General features: G+C 46.6%; 2 protein-coding genes across 4 annotated transcripts in view; one reads left to right on the top strand and one right to left on the bottom strand.

Moving 5' to 3' along the window:
• Positions 1 to 18,129, bottom strand: part of ntn1a (netrin 1a) — a 196,903-nt gene that overhangs the window by 43,157 nt on the left and 135,617 nt on the right. The gene's annotated exons all lie outside the window — the stretch shown is intronic.
• stx8 (syntaxin 8) overlaps positions 1 to 18,129 on the top strand; it is a 425,779-nt gene that overhangs the window by 322,348 nt on the left and 85,302 nt on the right. The gene's annotated exons all lie outside the window — the stretch shown is intronic.

Here is an 18,129-nt window from a genome sequence, read left to right as displayed (position 1 = left end):
TTTATCAAGTTTGCTTAACTGAATACATATCAATCCCTTCTGACTGTGAAAGCCGAGTCTATGTGGGCAGTGAAAGTCACATCTATCCATCAGTAATAATATGCAAAATAATGCAAACGATGCTTTGTGTGAGTGAGGTTCATAGGAAGTCGTGGTTGCCTGTTTGAACTTTTCCACCACCATGGTGTAACCTTTGTTACTTGGAGGGTGAATGTGAAACCATGATGTCAACTGCACACTGTTTAATTCCTCATTTATAGATTGTGGTTTAGCACCTAAAGAAATCTGAACATAGCTATTAATCTAGAATGGGCACCATGGAAGCTGGAGGCCTGCTGGAGGCACACTGCAACTCTAGCCGCTTCCAGCACATCCCGGACACTGCCCCATGCTGGGAAAGGCAATCGCACAGGCATCCCCTGCATCTGCCGGAAGCCTGTGAACTGGTGTTGTCGTGACATCACTCAGCCCTACCAGCTGATTTGACACTCTACTTTCAAACTTGGATCACGCAGGTCCATTCAACATATTCACTTGCCATTCACCAAAGAACATGTATTCAGCTGCAAAAGGGACCCAGCACTAGTGTTATTTAAAGGACCAAGCACCCAACTTGTGGTAAGGTGAATTTGAAGAATTTCTGCTGTTGCACAGTCTCTGGAAGTACTGAGGAGTGTTTTGTAGGTATTGTGGTGATTTCCTGGATTTGGCAGGGAGTGTTGTTGCATCCTCACAGGGAGGGCAGAGGTTTTGGTGATCTGTCCATACAAGGGCTGCAACAAGTAGCAGTGCCTCTGGGTCTGCAGCACGATAGGGAGATGGAGCAGAGGCTGTGGAAAGTGCAAGCTCCACATGATGCTGTCTGCCAATTTGGAGTCAGATTCCTCCATGCTCCTTGACAGTGACCGGAGGCTGACTGGCAGGCCAGTCAGTATCTCAGTGTGCATGCCCATCAGTGCTTTCCTGTATGCCACCCTCTTGGGGTCCTCATCTGGGTCCCCTGTAGCAGAACCCATCAGTGACTTCACCCTCAGTGAGCTGGCAAACAAGCCATCCTTTCCCTTGATCTGGCTGCAGCCCACTCATGCCTGGTGATTCACCATGTACTGATTCTATCTCTTTACTTGCCTATAAGTATGTACAGTACCAGTATCTGAGCTGGTGGCTGCAAGTGTCAGATCAATTGACAGATCATTAGTGCAGTGCTGTTCCACTCTGTCCTCCTCCTGGATGTACTGTGGTTGGGCAGTCGGCAGTTCTTGGGTGTCTGAAAGCAGGAAATTAGAAAGTATGTTTTGATGTTTGTATGTTCGTGGAAAGAGGCTAGTTAGTGTGAGGGAAGTGGGGTGGGGTGATAAGCAAGAGATCCATGGTCACACCATCAGCAGCTTGCTCATCATGCCAGACAGCAGAATGAGGTTGAGCTGGTAGTTGAGAAGGCGCATAAAGTCAGGAATGTACCATCACCCTCAATGTTCTCAGCGATGCCGGATGCCACGGGCTCTGTTGCAGCTGCACTCATGATGCTGAGAACAATCTCCTCCACACGGCTCAGGTAAGACCAGAAACAGTTAAAATTTCCTTCAGCTCACTGCTGAGAAAATTGAAGTTGAATTTTCAGCTTTTACATGCCCCAATACCATGAATCACACTATCCACTCAGAATGAATCTGGTAGTGTGCAACCTCTTTCTAACCCTGAGCTGACTTTTTTTTTAATCCCACATCTGGTCTGTATCCAAGACTATATTCTTACATCTCTAGACATTACTTGCTATATCCTTACCTCCTACCCACTACAGCTGAAATCCCATTCCATGCCTTCATCACCTTGAGAATCGATTTCTCAAATGCCATCCTTGCCAACCTCCTTGCTTCCATCCTTCACTAAATTCAAATAATCCAGAACTAAGTCTAACACAATTATCAGCCTTATCCTTGTCAGGTTAATTGATTTCATGATCTTATCTTTTTGAAAAATCCTCCCATGGCCACAGTCCAACCAGTCTGAGTGATTTATGTTCAGCTATGTGCCCCTACCTGCATTTTCCGCTCTTCTGACTCTGGACCACAGCTTCCTCCTGCTCCGTTGGTTCGAACATGAAATACCAATTTTTCGATCACTGTGATATTGTTTTCTGAATTCTTCCTCAACATCTCTCTATTTGCTACCTCTCCCGTTCGCAGGCGAGGAGATCATGATGTACAACTACCTGTGGCTGTGTGCAAGCTCTGTGCTGCCTGCTCATTTAAATGATTAGGGTGTGCAGCCTAGCATGAAACACACTGCTGACTGGCTGCATGCTCAGCAGGGGACCCAGTTGCATGCGTGGCCAACACGTGTTGTAGCTAAAATGAAAGTAAATTACTGCGGATGCTGGCAATCTGAAATAAAAAAGTGCTAGAAATACTCAGCAGGTCTGGCAGCATCTGTGGAGAGAGAAACAGAGTTACTGTTTCAGGTAGATTCTGATGAAAGGCTATCGACCTGAAACATTACCTCTGTTTCTCTCTCCACAGATGCTGCCAGACCTGCGGAGTACTTCCAGCAAGTTCTGTTTTTATTAGGAGTTATATCCAGCCTGTACTTCTTAAAGGGGAGTTGCATTCAGGATGCAACAGCTGATGGAACTGCCTCCAAACGGTTTCAGAGAAGGAATCAGACTACCAATGGAGCAGCAGGCCAGAGAGAGGGCTCCCAGGCTCTTTGAAGTAGTACTAGAGACCTTAGTCCAGGAGGTGGAAAGGGGAAACATCATGTTTTTGCATGGGGTCAGGAGACCCTCCAGGCACAGACTGCGAAGGGAATGGGAGCAGGTAGCCATGGAGGTCAATTCAAGGAGTTTGGCCCCGTGGCTGCAGTGCCGCAAAAAAGTTCAATGACCTGACATGGGTGGTTAAGGTCAGTGAATGCACCTTCAAATGACATCTCCTATGCACCGCTCCGCCAACCTCCCACGCTGCTCACTGCATGACACCCCAATCACTTACCCATCAGCAATCAGGGCTCATGCCTAGCATTCAGATCCTCCACCTCACTGTCACATACTTATCACTGCTGCATGCCTCACACCCATATCTCACAGCTTCCACATACTTTTAGCTATTCAACTATGACAGGCATATTATCCAAACACATCGACTGACATTCTTCCCTCTGTCTTAAGAACAAGGCGACACATAACCAGAGAGAACAGCCGAGAAGGTGGCGGACAGGCACACCTAGATCTCCTGAGCCCCTTGCAGGAGATGGTGCTGTGAATTATTCAGCCGATGGTCACTGAGGCCATAGCAACTGGCATCGGTGAGAACATCCAGGATGAGGTATGTTCCTGCCTTATGTACCTTCTCAAATCCCACTTCACCCTCATCCTTGGCATGGTGCAAGCTGCAGATGTTGTGACCATGGACCTCTTGCTTTCCACCCTAAACCCTTCCCTCACCCCAATCCTCCCCTTCTGCATTTCTACTTTCAGATACCTAAGACCTGGTGTCTGGCCAGCCAGTGCAGCCTGACGTGAAGGATGTGAGCATTTGATGACGAAGCACTGCCACTTGATCTGACACTTACAGTCCCAACTCAGATAGAGGGTAGTATAGAGGTGCAGCAAAGTCAGGGGGAAAGCGTGTACCAGCTCCCTGGAGGATGAGGTCACAGACGAGTTCTGCTGCAGAGGACTCAGGTGAGGACTTTGATGGGGTGGTGGACAGGATAAGGCTGACGGGCATGTGCACCAAGATGCTTGGTGCATTGGCAGACCAGCACACTGAGATGCTTGGCGCATTGGCAGACCTGCCAGACAGCCTGTTGTTACTGTCCAGGAGCATGAAGGAGTCTGGCTCCAACATGGCACAGGGCTTCGCGCAGAGCTTGGAGCTCATCCTTTCCAGCATGGGTGATGGCCAACTCCATGAGAACACGTGCGGACCCAGCTGTGATGCACAGTCTGGTGGCCAATATCTCAGCTTCCATTGCAGCACAAGCAAAAATAATTCAACATCTCAGAGCTGCAGTGGAAGCTCAGACTGAGGTTATGAGATCCATGCTTGTTGCTATGCAAGCCCAACTTGGGTGCCATGCAGGCTCAGACTATTGCCATCATGGCAGCAGATACATGCTCAAAAGGGCATGCAAGCTCTCACAGCAGTCCAGCAATCTGTGCTCCGGCAGATTACCAGGATTGCTGAGATGCCGTTCCAGGGGAGTGGCAGTAGCTCTGTGGTGCACAAACCTGCTTTTCACTCTCAGGATGGCACCATTCATCCTCCCACTCTTCCGTGACCCTTGCTGCTGCTTCTCAGCCAGCTAGCCCAGACTGCTGCGGAGGTGGTGCAGTCCGAAGCCAAGCCCTCATGACCCAGAGCTACTCAGAGGTGTCCTGCAAGGGCATCTGCAGTCTCCCACACTGAAAATCAGCAGCCTTCCACTAGGCAAGGCAAATGCACCTGCAAGACCAAGGGAATGCACAAGAGCGAGCCGTTCAATTTTGTGTGTATTATTGGAAGTGTCATCAGATAGATTTGTTACCGAATGGTGTTTTGGGGCGTCTTTTATTTCAGGATTTTGGTCAAGAAGATGCTGTGATCGTCCGTAGCAGAGGGATGAAAAGGTGGGGAATTGTGGAGCATCAGTGATGTTGGGATGAATTTAGGGAAACTGGAGTCTGATTAACTGCTCACAGACCGCCCTTTGGGAGCAAAGGGGTTTCGGATATCTCCTCCCTTCTTCCTCCCCCTTCTTTTCTTCCTCCTCCTGCAGTCCTTGCCAAAGGCCTTGTTGCAAGGGCTTCATCCTCATGAGAGTCAGGTTGTGTACTAGGCTGGAGACCACCACAAATTTGGAGACACATTCTGGTGAGTATTGCGAGCCATCCAGGTAGTGGAACTGTTGGTTTAGAATGCCGATGGTTTGCTCCACAACATTCTTGGTGGTAGCATGGCTCTTGATGTACGTATGCTGTCCACGTGTTCAGGTGGTAGAGGGGAGTCATGAGCCACGTGTAGAACGGGTAGCCCTTGTTACCAAGGAGCTAGCGTCTGGTTGGTTGTGGTGGGTCAAATAGGGCAGGAAGGGCTGACTGGCATAGAATGAAAGCATCATAGCTCCTGCCAGGATAATAGGTGCTCACCAACATGCTCTGTGCAAGGTTGCACACCAACTACATGTTACGGGAGTGGTGCCCCTTGTGGTTCCGGTACATCTCCCTCTTGAGATGTGCCACCTGCAGAGCCATGTGCATGCAGCCTATGGTTCCCTGCACCATTGGGCATCCTGCTACCCTGGCAAAGCCACACACCCACTCTTCCTGCTTCTCTCTGATTAGAAAGAAGACTATGAAGTTCTCTCTTCTTGTGCAGAGGGAATGATACAAGGCAAACTGAGAAATGTTGACAATCTCACCAGATCCAGCCTGGAAGGATCCGCTGGCAAAGAAATTGAGGGCCACAGTGACTTCACAGCCGCTGACAATGCCACTCTTATCCTGCTCTAAGGCTGCCAGTCCAGTTGGAGGAGGTGGCATAGTTCATTGATCACCTCCTTGGTGAATTGTAGCCACCTCAGCCACTGCTCCCATCTGAAGTGGAGGTAGGAGAAATGCTCCTTGAAGACCCTTAGTGGGTACAACTTTCTATTGAGAGCCCTCCTCTTCCTCCTCCCTGTGCGCACAGCTTCCCCTCTCTGCTGTCTGTGCGCCATCTCCATGTCACACTGGAGCCTAAGAGGGATTGCAACTGTAGCCCCCATGAGTGACAGCAGGCTTTCAAATCACAGGCCTTCATACTCCATTGAGTCCCTTGGAAAAGTCCAGCACCACTCCCTTCTGACTCCAACAACTTTTCAGAACTCCTCCAATAACACTGAACACAGTACTTCCACTGACTTGGCAGCAGCTAAAGAAAGTCAAAAGCATCTCACCTTTAAATAGTGCTAGTGGTGAGGGGTGGGGTCCCTCGTGCAGCAGAACACATGTTCAGCTGAGAGTTTGAAGAGAGGGCATTAACAGGACCTGTGAGGTCCAAAATGCAGGTCAGGTGGAAAATCAGCACTTGACGTTGAGTGACATCACAATCTGCCCACTCTGCATGCTTCTGGTTCCTGCACAGCATACCCATGTTCACGCCCTTCCAAGCATGGCACTCCTAGCGGGAAGTGAATCGGTTGCCATTTTTGGATACCACTGGAGCCCAGAGTCCCAACACCAGCTGCTCTACGGAGGCAAATTTTGCGGCCCCAATCTCTCCAAATTTCTCTCAGAAATCCACTCTTCAATCTCTCTTTGGTTCCTTCCCCTTTTCCAAACCCTCCTTTTACTTGCTTGGTGTTGATCTCTCTACCTGTAAAGTACTCTGAGTTGTTCTATTACATGAGGAGCAATGTATCAATATCATTTGCTGTTGATTAAAAGTAGCCTTAATTGTACATTTGATGTACAATTGCTCATTGATGTGAAAACATTGATTTCTAGTAATACTGGTAGAAAGAACAGCTGAAGGATAAAACTGAAGTAATATTTTAAAATGTGTCCAGACTTTCTTATCAGCACACTGAATGTAATCGAGACTATGATCTATGATATCACAGGTTCTCCTGTTGAAGACCCAAATTTAAAGATGGCCAGTTGCTGGGTAATGCAAAGGTCATACTGAAAGCAAATGCTTGGAATTGTATCGGGTCAGTTAAATTCCAGTTGAAAGCCAGATCCCAATTTGAAAATCCTTCCTCTGAAAAGCCTAGTATTTGAGCTGAACATGGCACAGCATGTGATCCTCCTTGGAGTGAACTGCACAGCCAGGAAAATAATGGGCTACTTAGTTTAGTGGATTCACACCATAATTGGCTCAAGTATTCGATTGTAGTCAGCTCATACCTAAAATCTGAAGAACGTACAAAGCACATTTTCTGAAAATGACAGCAGTATATTTCAGGTCTAGGCTGGTTAGCCGTGGACTGATGTTATATTCTCAGATGAGACCTGCTGAGTATTTCCAGCATTACTTGTTTTTATTTCAGATTTCCAGCATCTGCAGTATTTTGCTTTTATTTTATGTCAGGATGTTGCTTTTCTATCCCCCTCTATGGTGTTTTGTTCAGGCTTTGCTATATCATTCTTTGCTTTCTGTTCTTAGTTTACTGCATGATTACACAAGAAAGTTTCCATTTCATTTTCCTTGTATTGTTATATCTTTGGGGTTCTTTCTTCCTTGCCCCTAGACCACGAGATGCCCATTCCCTTTTCCTGCCACATAGTCTTGGAAGACAATCTAATGTCAGACTATCTCACTCTTGGCCGAGGTAACTGGTCTTCAACATTTTCCTTCTTCCTTTAAATCCCTGTCCTCCACTCAGCACATTTAATATGTTCTCTGTTTGTTGGGAAACAGTACATTTGTAACAGGATAAATACAAAATACATTCTCCTACTTTGAAATTCCTTGCCTCGCCTATGAACAGGCAATGTGCCACTTAACTATGATGCTTGGAACCATATCATTATGTTCTCCTCTTCTATTTTCCACAAAGCATAAGCAAGTACATGAATAAACATACACATCTGTGATGTTGCCTGGTGGAGTGGATTTGAGAAATTCACTCTGTGCAAATAACATGGCACCAACCTCGTCACTGCCCTTCCCATTATTTTCAAAAACAATCCACAAATTCATCTGGCTTTCAGAGTAGTGAGCCAATCCAGAATTGAGGGCATTGGTCGTCCCAGGACAATCTGAAATTAATGAAAAGCTATGGATAGAGGTGAGCTTTAAATACCTTGGAATAACCAGCCCAGTGAAACATCTGCCATTGGACTGTGCCTAGGACTAGTGTAGGAGGTTTTTCTGCAAATCCTCTCAATTAAACAACCCATGAAAGAAAAAGACTTGCATTTGTATAGTGCCAATCCTCAGGACATCCCAAAGCACCTTGTTGGTTAAGAGGTAACTATTGACCTGGACACCCCTGCCTAGGATCAACTAGGATAAGTGCTACTGCAGCACTTCCTGTTCTCTATATACCATGCACTTTCTAATCCTCATCGGAATCTAAATGTAGAGAACTGTGCAAAATCCGGAATGCATCCGCAACAACCATGTAATATCATACATGCCAGCAATTTGTATAACATGCCAATATTTTGGAATCTTGTCCATTTGTCCAAGTTTTTGAGGAACTTAAACTAATTAATATCAACAGAGAAAGAGTATTAGAGAACCTTAAGAGACTAAAAGCTGACAGATCCCCAGGACCCGATGACCTACATCTTAGAGGTAGCTGCAGAGACAGTGGATGCCCTGGTTATGAGTTTCCAAAATTCCCTAGATTCTGCAACAGTGCCAGCAAATTGGAAGTTAGCAAATGTAAGACCATTACTCAAGAAAGAAGGGAGAGGGAAAACAGGGTTCCACAGGCCATTTAGTCTGACATCTGTCATTGGGAAAATGCTGGAATCTATTATTAAGGAAGTCTTAAAAATGCACAATCATAGTGTGATCAGACACTGTCAACATGGTTTTATGAAAGAGAAATCATGGGCTGAATATAATGAGCTCGCTGGCAGTCCCGATGGACCCGGAAAAGGGCGTTGTTCCTGTCCGTCATGTGGGCGGCTGCCCCACCACAATAAAATAGCAGGCAGCCATTTTGCCTGGTGGAGACGCGGGGCATGTCCAATCACTTGGTGGGGCGGGAGGCAAGTCGCCAATTACCATGTCCGATGACTCCAGAGCAGGTGCTGGCGCTATATTTAAAGGCCTGCCAGCCCTGCATTCACTCCTGCCTTCAAGACATTTACAACTTTCAGTGCACAGCTGGAAACAGTGCCTGACTGAATCCTGGACCCTCCAACCTCGCCGCCCCAGGAGGACTGCACAGAATGGCCGAGCCATGACACATGGTTCAGTGATGCATCACTGCAGATTCTCCTCCAAGCTGCAACGGAAAGGCAGGAGGTTCTCTTCCCCAGCGTAGGCAAGGAGAAGTCCTCCCGCCTGACCAAGCAAGCCTGGATGGAGATCGCAGAGGAGGTCAGCAGCCACACGGTCACCCACTGGAACTGGGTGCAGTGCCAAAAGAGGGTCAACGACCTCCTGCGTTTGACCAAGCTGAGTGCTCCATAACTCTCTCCCTATTACTGAGTGCAAGTGGCTACGCAGGAGGAAGTGGGGCATGGTGAGTGTGGCACTACCATGGCGATGGCAGAGGGGGGTTGGGCATCACCTCATCCTGACAGATGCATGGCTGCATCTCGGCCACAGGCCACCTTCTTTCACAGCTCACCCCCATTAACTCCCCGAGAATGAGTGGCAGCATGAGAGATATCTGATCCCTCAGTGAGGGCCGAAGGGCTGACTTTAGCAGCACTGTCATGTTGATCTCTCGTGAATTCTTACTATCTCGATCCTTCCTCTTGCAGGGCAAGAGGGCCCTCAACAGGAGGGAGACAGCCTGACGAGGGGGTGGAGTTTTGAATCTACAGCCTTTCACCCCAGCCGAGGAAGAGGCCTTGGAATTGGCCAGGACCCAGGGTGGCCGTGCAATATCAGATGGAAAGACCGGAGTGTCTGCGCAATTCAATATACACATCACTTATGGAGACCCACAACACATGATGAGGTCTGCACAGCCTAACCCACACGCTTGTGTTCTCTCGTGAAGGTCGGCGGACGTAGCAGACTACAGCTGCTCTAAGGAGGAGGGCCACTAAGAGGATGTACCGTCCCATGACTCTCCTGCACCTTCCACCAGCGCAGATACTTTCACCTTGGTGGGTTACCGCTCAGCTTTAGAATTAGGGTCAGAAGCTGGCGAGAGCACCGCATACGCGCCCGAGCAGCTGGTTGAGAATGAGATAGCCGAGGACACTGTTTGTGGAGGATGGTGGGTGGCCAGGATGATGATGAGCCTCTGGTTTTGTCAGCCCAGGACATGCTGGAGTTGCAAAGCGAGGTAAGGTATTATCTGGCAGAGATGCCAGAGGCCATGCATAGCCATGAGCGGATGATGGAGGAGTCCATCCATGCCATGAGTGCTGCCATGTCCCAGGCATGTGAGCGCATGGCTTCCTCCATTCAGAGGTTGGTGACCCTCATGGAGATCCAGATTCCATAGATATATGCAGACCTGCACACCATCGCCTTGGCCATGAGCTCAACACAGCAGTGGGAAGGCAAGAGAAGGAATAGGTGCTTGGAGTCTTCTCCAGCTCCTTGTCTTTCTCTGGTCAGCAGGGAGGTTCAAGTGAGCTTTGCAAGGCAAGAGGAGAGGCCGATCTCCTCATCTGGGGTTTCCCCTCAGGGCACTCTGAGTGCTAACAGCAGCTCCTCAGCCCCTCTGCCAGTGAGCCCAGCTCCAGTAGCTGTGATGCCTGAGGAGAGTGCTGCACCAGTGCAGGAAACCCTCAGGCAGCCAGGACCCTCCAGGCCTCAGGCAGCCAGAGGACAGCTGCTGAAGTCATCCCAGGCCAAGGGACAGCCTGATCAGCAGCCTGCCTCCAGCCCAGCTGCTGTCGCTGGGATCATACTGCTTAGAAATACTCGCAAACATATTAAGAAAAGCACCTAGCCACTCTTGGAGATTCACAGGTGCCAGAAATCTTACATGTATTGATTAATTAAAAGTTCTTTTGTTACAATCATCAAAGATCATTGAGTGAAAGCCATTTTCCATTATGCCTTAATTGCGAGCTGCTGACTTTATCTTTCCCCCTTAGTGGAATGCCAATTTAACCACAGCCCTCATTAACATATGGTCTCCCATGGGCACTAACGCATTTTATAGCTGGGCACAAGACATGGAACACAAATGGAAAGGAAGCGACAGACTTTATTAGTATCTCTGAGTGGGTATCAGGGTTGCTGGAAGCAGTTTATGAGGTTGTCTCTTGCCTCCTTGGCATGTCGCACAATCTGCCTGGCATCCGACAAAAGGTCTTTACCATCCAGTGCTGCTTGCTCCTCTCCCTCCTCTGCGTCCTCATCGTCGGTGGAGGAGTGTCACTCAAGCATATCGTCATGTTTGGCCTCCCTCCCTGCATTGCTAGATGGTGCAGAACACAGCAGACCACCACGATACGCGAGATCCTCACTGGGGCATACTGCAGGGCTCCAACAGATCGATTGAAGCAACTGAATCTCATCTTCAGCAGCCCAATGGTCTGCTCAATGGTCGCTCGAGTGGAGCCATGGCCAGTGTTGTACCTCTCCTCCGCTGCACCTCCTCACAGGTGTCAGTAGCCATGTCTTCAATGGGTAGCCCTTGTCCCCGAGAATCCATCCCTGAAGGCAAGCGGGGAGATCAAAAAATTGTGGCACCTGGGACTGTCAAAGTATATAGGCATCGTTGCTGCTTCCCAGGAAGCAGGCACACACCTGCAGGAAAGGTTTACAGTAGTTGCAGACCTGTTGTACGTTGATTGAATGGAAGCCCTTCCAGCTGAAGGCAACTGGCTGGTCCATGGGAGTCTTGATGGCCACATAAATGCAATCTATCACACCATGCACCTGGGGAATGCCAGCAATAGCCCCAAACCTGATAGTCTTCTTGGCCTGACTATCAGGGTAAGTCCAGTCGCACACGTAGTCCCTCTTGAACAGGGCATTACCTCCTTGATGCAGTGGTGGGCTACTGCCTGGGAGACACCACACATGTCCCCGGTGGATCCCTGGAAAGATCCAGATGCGTAAATGTTTAGTGCCATGGTTTTCTTAAGGGCCACTGGCATGGGTTAACTCCCAAATCCCAGAGGTTGTAACTCATCCTGCAGTGGGGAGAAAAAGTCAGTGATGGCCTCCCTAGAGAGCCATAGTCTTCACTGGCAATGGCGCTCTGACATTTGGAGGTGGCTGATTCGAATCGGTACACTCTCTGGCATGGGTGAGCCCTTCTTGGCATGGTGGCTGTTGCTCCTGTCGTCGTGGAGCTTCACGGGCAGGTGCAACTGCCTCTTGGCCCTCCCTCCATTGGAGGCATCGGATCGTGCCATGGGAGTCCAAAAAGACAGGGGTAAATGAGACCCATGCCAGGTGCCCAGTGGGCCTATAGGTCGATGTTGATGCAGAGATGACCCTTCCTTGGAAACTGAGCTTTTAACAAGTGTCCCAGTGGACTTGCTGCTGACCCTTAGTGCCCACCCTTGGTGATAGCCAACCCTCTCATCCAGAAGTATGGGAAACCAAATAATTCACACAGCAGTTTGGTCACCCAATACACCCCCCCCAAACCCCAAGGCAACCCCCTTTGCTGAGCTTCCGAGACCCTGATCCCTTGAGACCCTGACGCCCCCCCCCCCCCCACCTTGCCGAGCCCCCGGGTCCCCAACCCCTCTTGCCAAGACACCCAACTTCTCTTGTCAAGACCCAGACCTCTCTTGCAGAGCACATACCAACACAGTCCAACAATGGCCTCCTAACTCCCCTCTTTCCATATGTAGCTCTGTTCATGGCTGCCTCCCCAACGCAGCACCAAAGCATCTTGTTTCGGTGCCGCCAGGTTTTAACGGCCGTGAGTCCAGAGGCACGTGAGTGCCGCCTGCCATCCACTAAATCAAGAGTCAACCAATAAATCGAGGATATTTAGATGTAAATGCTTTACAAAAAACTGATCAGCAATTTAAAATAGATTCCTGTCATGTCGGGGCGGCAATGCTGCCTTGGTGCTTTCCTGCCGCTGATGAAATCTGGTACCAATGTCACGACACCGAAATTCCGGGCAGACGATTCCAATGTGATTCTCCATGCCACCATATCTGCTGTAAATGGCCGCACACAATTCTACCCCATGTTTTACAAATTTACACGGGTTTTTTGAGGATGTAACTAGGTAGATAAAGCGGAGCCAGTAGATGTTGTATACTTGGATTTCTAAAAGGCATTCGATAAGGTGCCACACAAAAGGTTGATATGCAAGATAAGGCCTGGAATTTTACATCAGGCCGAAAGCTCTGGAAGACACGGCGTGATTTCACGTGGCTCGGGCCCTTAATTGGCCTCGGGTGGGACTTCTGTCCCTCTGAGGCAGGAAGTCCCGTTCCAAGAGCTACCGGCCAATCAGCAGGCTGGCAGCTCTTCAGACCCTGCAATGCCACTGGAAGCAGTGGCCACTGCTGGGACTGCATCCAGCCAGGACCGACAACATGGATGAGGCCCTGGAATACACGTGTGTGGGGCCTCGCCGGGGACACTTGACAGGGCCCTGGTGAGGCTGGGGGTGGGGGGTGCAGGGGGGGTGGGTGTTGGGAGGTCGCTCAAGTGGGGGAGGGGAGGTGCTCCAGTGATGACAGCTTGTGCTGCAGGGGCGGGGGGGACATCGGGTGCCCAATCAGGAGGGACCCCCACGGCCCGCAAGGAGGCCGCCGGATTTTACTGGGTGGCCTTCTGAGCTGCTGAACCGCCTGCCTGCCACAAGCAATTAATTGTCGGTGGAAGGTGAAAGGAATGGCACCCCCACCTCCCACTCAATTTTACATGGCCCCCTCCTCCAGCCCGCTCCTGCAGGGGGCATAAAATTCCAGTCAAGGGTTCATGGAGTTGGGGGTAATATATTAGCATGGATAGAGGATTGGTTAATGGACAGGAAGCAGAGAGTAGGGATAAATGGAGCATTTTCAAATTGGCAGGCTGTAACCAGTGGAATGCCACAAGAATCAGTGCTGGGGCCTCAGCTATTTACAATCTATATTAATGACTTGATAATGAAACCGAGAATAATGTATCCAAGTTTGCTGACAATCCAAAACTAGGTGGGAATGTAAACTGTGAGGACACAAGGAGGCTGCAAAGAGATTATAGACAGATTAAATGGGTGGGCTGGGCAATAAGGTGATGGATGGAGTATAGTGTGGGCAAGAGTGAGGTTATTCACTTTGGTAGGAAGAATAAAAAAGTGGAATACTTAGAAGGACAAAACTTTTAAATGTTATAAAAGCAAAATACCGCAGATGCTGGAAATCTGAAATAAAAACAAGAAATGCTGGAAATACTGAGCAGGTCTGGCAGCATCTATGGAGAGAGAAGCAGAGTTAACGTTTCAGGTCAGTGACCCTTCATCAGAACTGGCAGATATTAGAAATGTAAAAGGTTTTAAGCAAGTAAAGCGGAGGGTGGGGCAAGAGATAACAAAAGAGGTGTTGATAGGACAAGGTCACAGAGAATAACTGACCAGAAGGTCATAGAACAAAGACAAATGGTATGTTAATGATGTGCCGAAAGACAAAGCATTAGTACAAAGAGGGTGTAAATAGACTGTAAAGCACAAAGCACTCCAAGCACAAACACAAAAAAAAACAGAAACAGTGGATAGGCACAGTAGAAACAAACAAAACAAACTAAAATAAAATAACCAAAGAAAAAAGAAAAATAGAAAAAAATAACTAAACATAAAAAGGGGGGCCCGTCATGCTCTGAATGTTTTAAATGTTGTTGTTCAGAGGCACAGAAAGTTAGAATTCAGGTACAACAAGCAATTAGGAAGGCAAATGGCATGTTGACCTTTATTGCAAGGAGATTGGAATACTAGAACAAGGAAGTCTTGCTGCAGTTGTATAGGGCAGGGGTCTGCAACCTGTGGCTCCGGAGCTCATTCAGGACTTGTGCTGCTCCTGACCTTGATCGATTGAACACATTTTGATAGTAAAGAAATGGCTTGTTTTGTTTTTCAAATGTTATGAACACTGTACTTGTGAGAAAGTATCATTCAATTCACAACTGTCTTGTTTCTCATTATTACTGGCATTTGAGACTCTTAATATCTTGACTAAATTTTTAAAATAGTTCTTGGTATTAAGGTTGCTGACCCTGTTACAGGGCTTTGGTGAGACATACCTGGAGTACAGTGCACAATGTTGGTCTCCAAATCTAAGGAATGATATACTTGCCTTGGAGGCAGTACAGCGAAGGTTCACTAGATTGGTTCCTGGGATGTGAGAGTTGTCTTCTGATGAGAGGCTGAGTAAATTGGGCCTATACTCACTGGAGTTTAGAATACTGAGAGGTATTGTCACTGAAACATGCAAGATTCTGAAGGGGCTTGACAGCGTAGACACTGAAAGGTGGGAGCATTGGTCAGGGAAAGAATCAACAGCGGGTGTGAGAGAAAGAAACAGAATTCTCTGGAATGATGGTGCAGAAATGCTACAACACTGAAGGAATATTTGAATATTATTGCTTTGTCTAATCTACCAATCCCAACAATAAAGCCCAAATTTCCATTTAGTAAGGATAGTCCTGAAGACAAAAATCAGATATCACTGCCCCTGGCTGAGGAATCTTGAACACAGGGACACAGTCTCAGAATAAGGGGCCGATTATTTAGGACTGAGAGAAGAAATTTCTTTACTCAGAGGAATCTTTGGAATGATCTACCCCAGAGGGCTGTGGATGCTTCATTGTTGAGTATATTCCAGGTTGACAGGGATAGATCTTTGCTCTCTCAGGGAATCAAGGGATATGGGGAGAGGGTGGGAAAGTGGAATTGTGGCAGAAGATCAACCATGATCGTATTGAATGGCAAAGCAGGCCCGAGGAGCCGTATGGTCTACTCCTGCTCCTATTCTTATGTTCTTATGGTTCTCATGGTTGCGATCCAGCACAGCACAAAACCCCTCAAAGAAAGGGGTAGAACAGTGTCTGTATGACTGGGGGTGGTGGTGGGGGGAAGGGGGTACTAAAATAGTGTCTGCATGAACTGGGGGATGCAGAAATCAACTTTATAAACATTTTTAAAAAATTACCAACTAGTTTTAGACACAGAGTAACAATATTTCTCTGCAATAGCTCACAATTTTCCGCAGGAAATGAGGGAAAATATCAGTAATTTTTGCGGTGGCCTTTCACTCCACAAGTGATGTAATGCTGAGTGTAAGTGTAGCTAAGGGTGTGAAAAGTTTGAGTTGTATTACATTTCCAGTATCAGTACAAATCCTATATTCACTGCTCTTTTAGAGATGTCCGCGTTTTTGAGATTGTATCAGCTTTTTAAAACTGTTGATCTGATGTTTCTAGTTTTCTGGATTGCTATGTATTGTAATTTCATGAAATCAAACATATAAACCCCGAAGAATACTTTAAGAATTTTTAAAGAAACCTTCTTTGCACTTATTAGGAAATCACTTCTTTTGTGCAGTGTCATTTGATTTTGTTTTCAGAACTATTCTTACAAAGTAGAAATTTGGGCTTTATTGTTGCGATTGGTAGATTAGACAGAGACATAATAGTCAAAAGTTTCTTCACTGTTGTAGTATTTCTACACCAATATTTCAGAGAATTCTGTTTCTTTCTTTCACACCCACTGTTGATTATTTCCATTCTGATTCCTGACCAATGTCCCAATCCAGTTTGTTGACCTCAGGCAATCTAGTACATAGAATCCCCTCATTGGGTATAAGGATGATGGTCCTGTCCCATCTCAGAGTGATCCCATAACCCACTGGGAACAAGGATCACATTGAGTGTAAATGGTGATGTATAGGGAGGGGTGGAGGGGGAGGGAAGAAGTACCATTATCCCCACAAATGTTAATAATACAACTTCCTTCTAAATGATTCTTTGAGTAGTCAATGTCTGTTTCTAGTGTTCAGTATCTGGTTGCAAAGTCTGCTGAGACTTGTACTAGCCTCTGGATATTATGAGAAGGGACCGTGAGAATCACTCAGTGTTTCTACTGAGATTAGCTGTGTCATAATGTATGAATTCATCTGGTAATTACATAATAAACACAACAGTGTTTTATATAGTGTAAGAGATAGTTTCCATTTATAGCAGTCTGTGCTTGAATGAAAGCTATGAAATTGAACCTTCATCCAGGTTAACCCTTGCATAACTTCCAGAATTGTTAGAATTGTGCAATAAATTTGTGTAACTTGTTTATTATAAATGTTCCATAAGATCTCTATGTTCTGTCAGTCTCCTGCAATGGAGGCTAATTAATAAAATCACTAATTCCTGTTAATATAATAAGCCTATAAATGACTAGATAGGAGTACATGAACCCTTAATAAGTTTGCATGAATTACTTTGCTATGTTAACAACTATGGTAAGTCCTCTGTTAAGATAGCAAAAAAATATAATTTCATATGAACACATTTCCAATATTGCACAGAACAATTTCTAACAGAATGTTTTAACAGAATAACTCTGAAAAGTGGTGAGATGGAAGTAATGGCACCAAGATCAGCTGATTGGATTTAGTTAATACAGTTTATTTCCATACGGTTATTTTTGAAGTACAAATTTTTTTTTCCAACAATAGAAGTGGACTTACTGCACAGCACATGTGTCAGTTAAGGAAATATTGCAGGTGCATGTAGCATGTTACTGAGAGTGGGCAGTGTCTGGAAAGAAAGCAGCAAATGAGGGAGGGAGGGACAGTAAGAGAGAGAGAGATTATGATTTTTATGGGATGCAGTGTTGCATAGAGGGTGTCTCACTCTGGAGATTCACTAATGGATTGACTTGCACCACCTTACAGCTATGTTTCTGCAGCACCACTTCCCTCTTCTGCCTCCTCTTCCTCGCGCTGTGTGCTATCCTCTAGATGGCTTCCGATCCTTGTGCTTTCTTTTGCATAACTAGGAAAGCAATGTCCATTGGCTGAGATGTATGTGTCTATTTTTCTTTTTTTCGTGGTATTCACCACAGGGTGTCAATTTTTGTCCCATAATAGAAAGCTTTACTCAGTGTGAAAACAAGAAAAAAGGCATCTGACACATCATTTAAATAAATTGGATTTTCAGTATTAGCTGTATTTGAATGCTGTAAATACAGGCCTGTGCAAGTAGGGTCCTGATGTTATGCTACTGGGATACTCATAATGTTATTCTTTCATATATTATATAGCAAATATTACAAATGTACCAAGGAGGATGGAACTCGTTGCATTTTGCATGGACATTCAATGCCCAAGAGGTTAAAGAGTAGTCTAGTGGAACATGAAATCTATGAAGAAGATATTGTTTTATCATATTCATAGAAACAAGAAGGGCTGCATCTCCCACATTAATTGTTTCTGCTATCCAGTTGTAAGATGGATTATATCATAACCTATTTTATGTTTTAGAACCAATTACAATACTTCCTTTACACCTACAGTTAAGGAATTCGTTTAAAATAATTAGGTAGATTTTTGCCTTAAAACCTGGA

This window comes from Heterodontus francisci, chromosome 26 (genome assembly GCF_036365525.1).
Source record: "Heterodontus francisci isolate sHetFra1 chromosome 26, sHetFra1.hap1, whole genome shotgun sequence".
Lineage (NCBI taxonomy): Eukaryota > Metazoa > Chordata > Chondrichthyes > Heterodontiformes > Heterodontidae > Heterodontus > Heterodontus francisci.
This window is presented reverse-complemented; position numbering and strand designations above follow the sequence as displayed.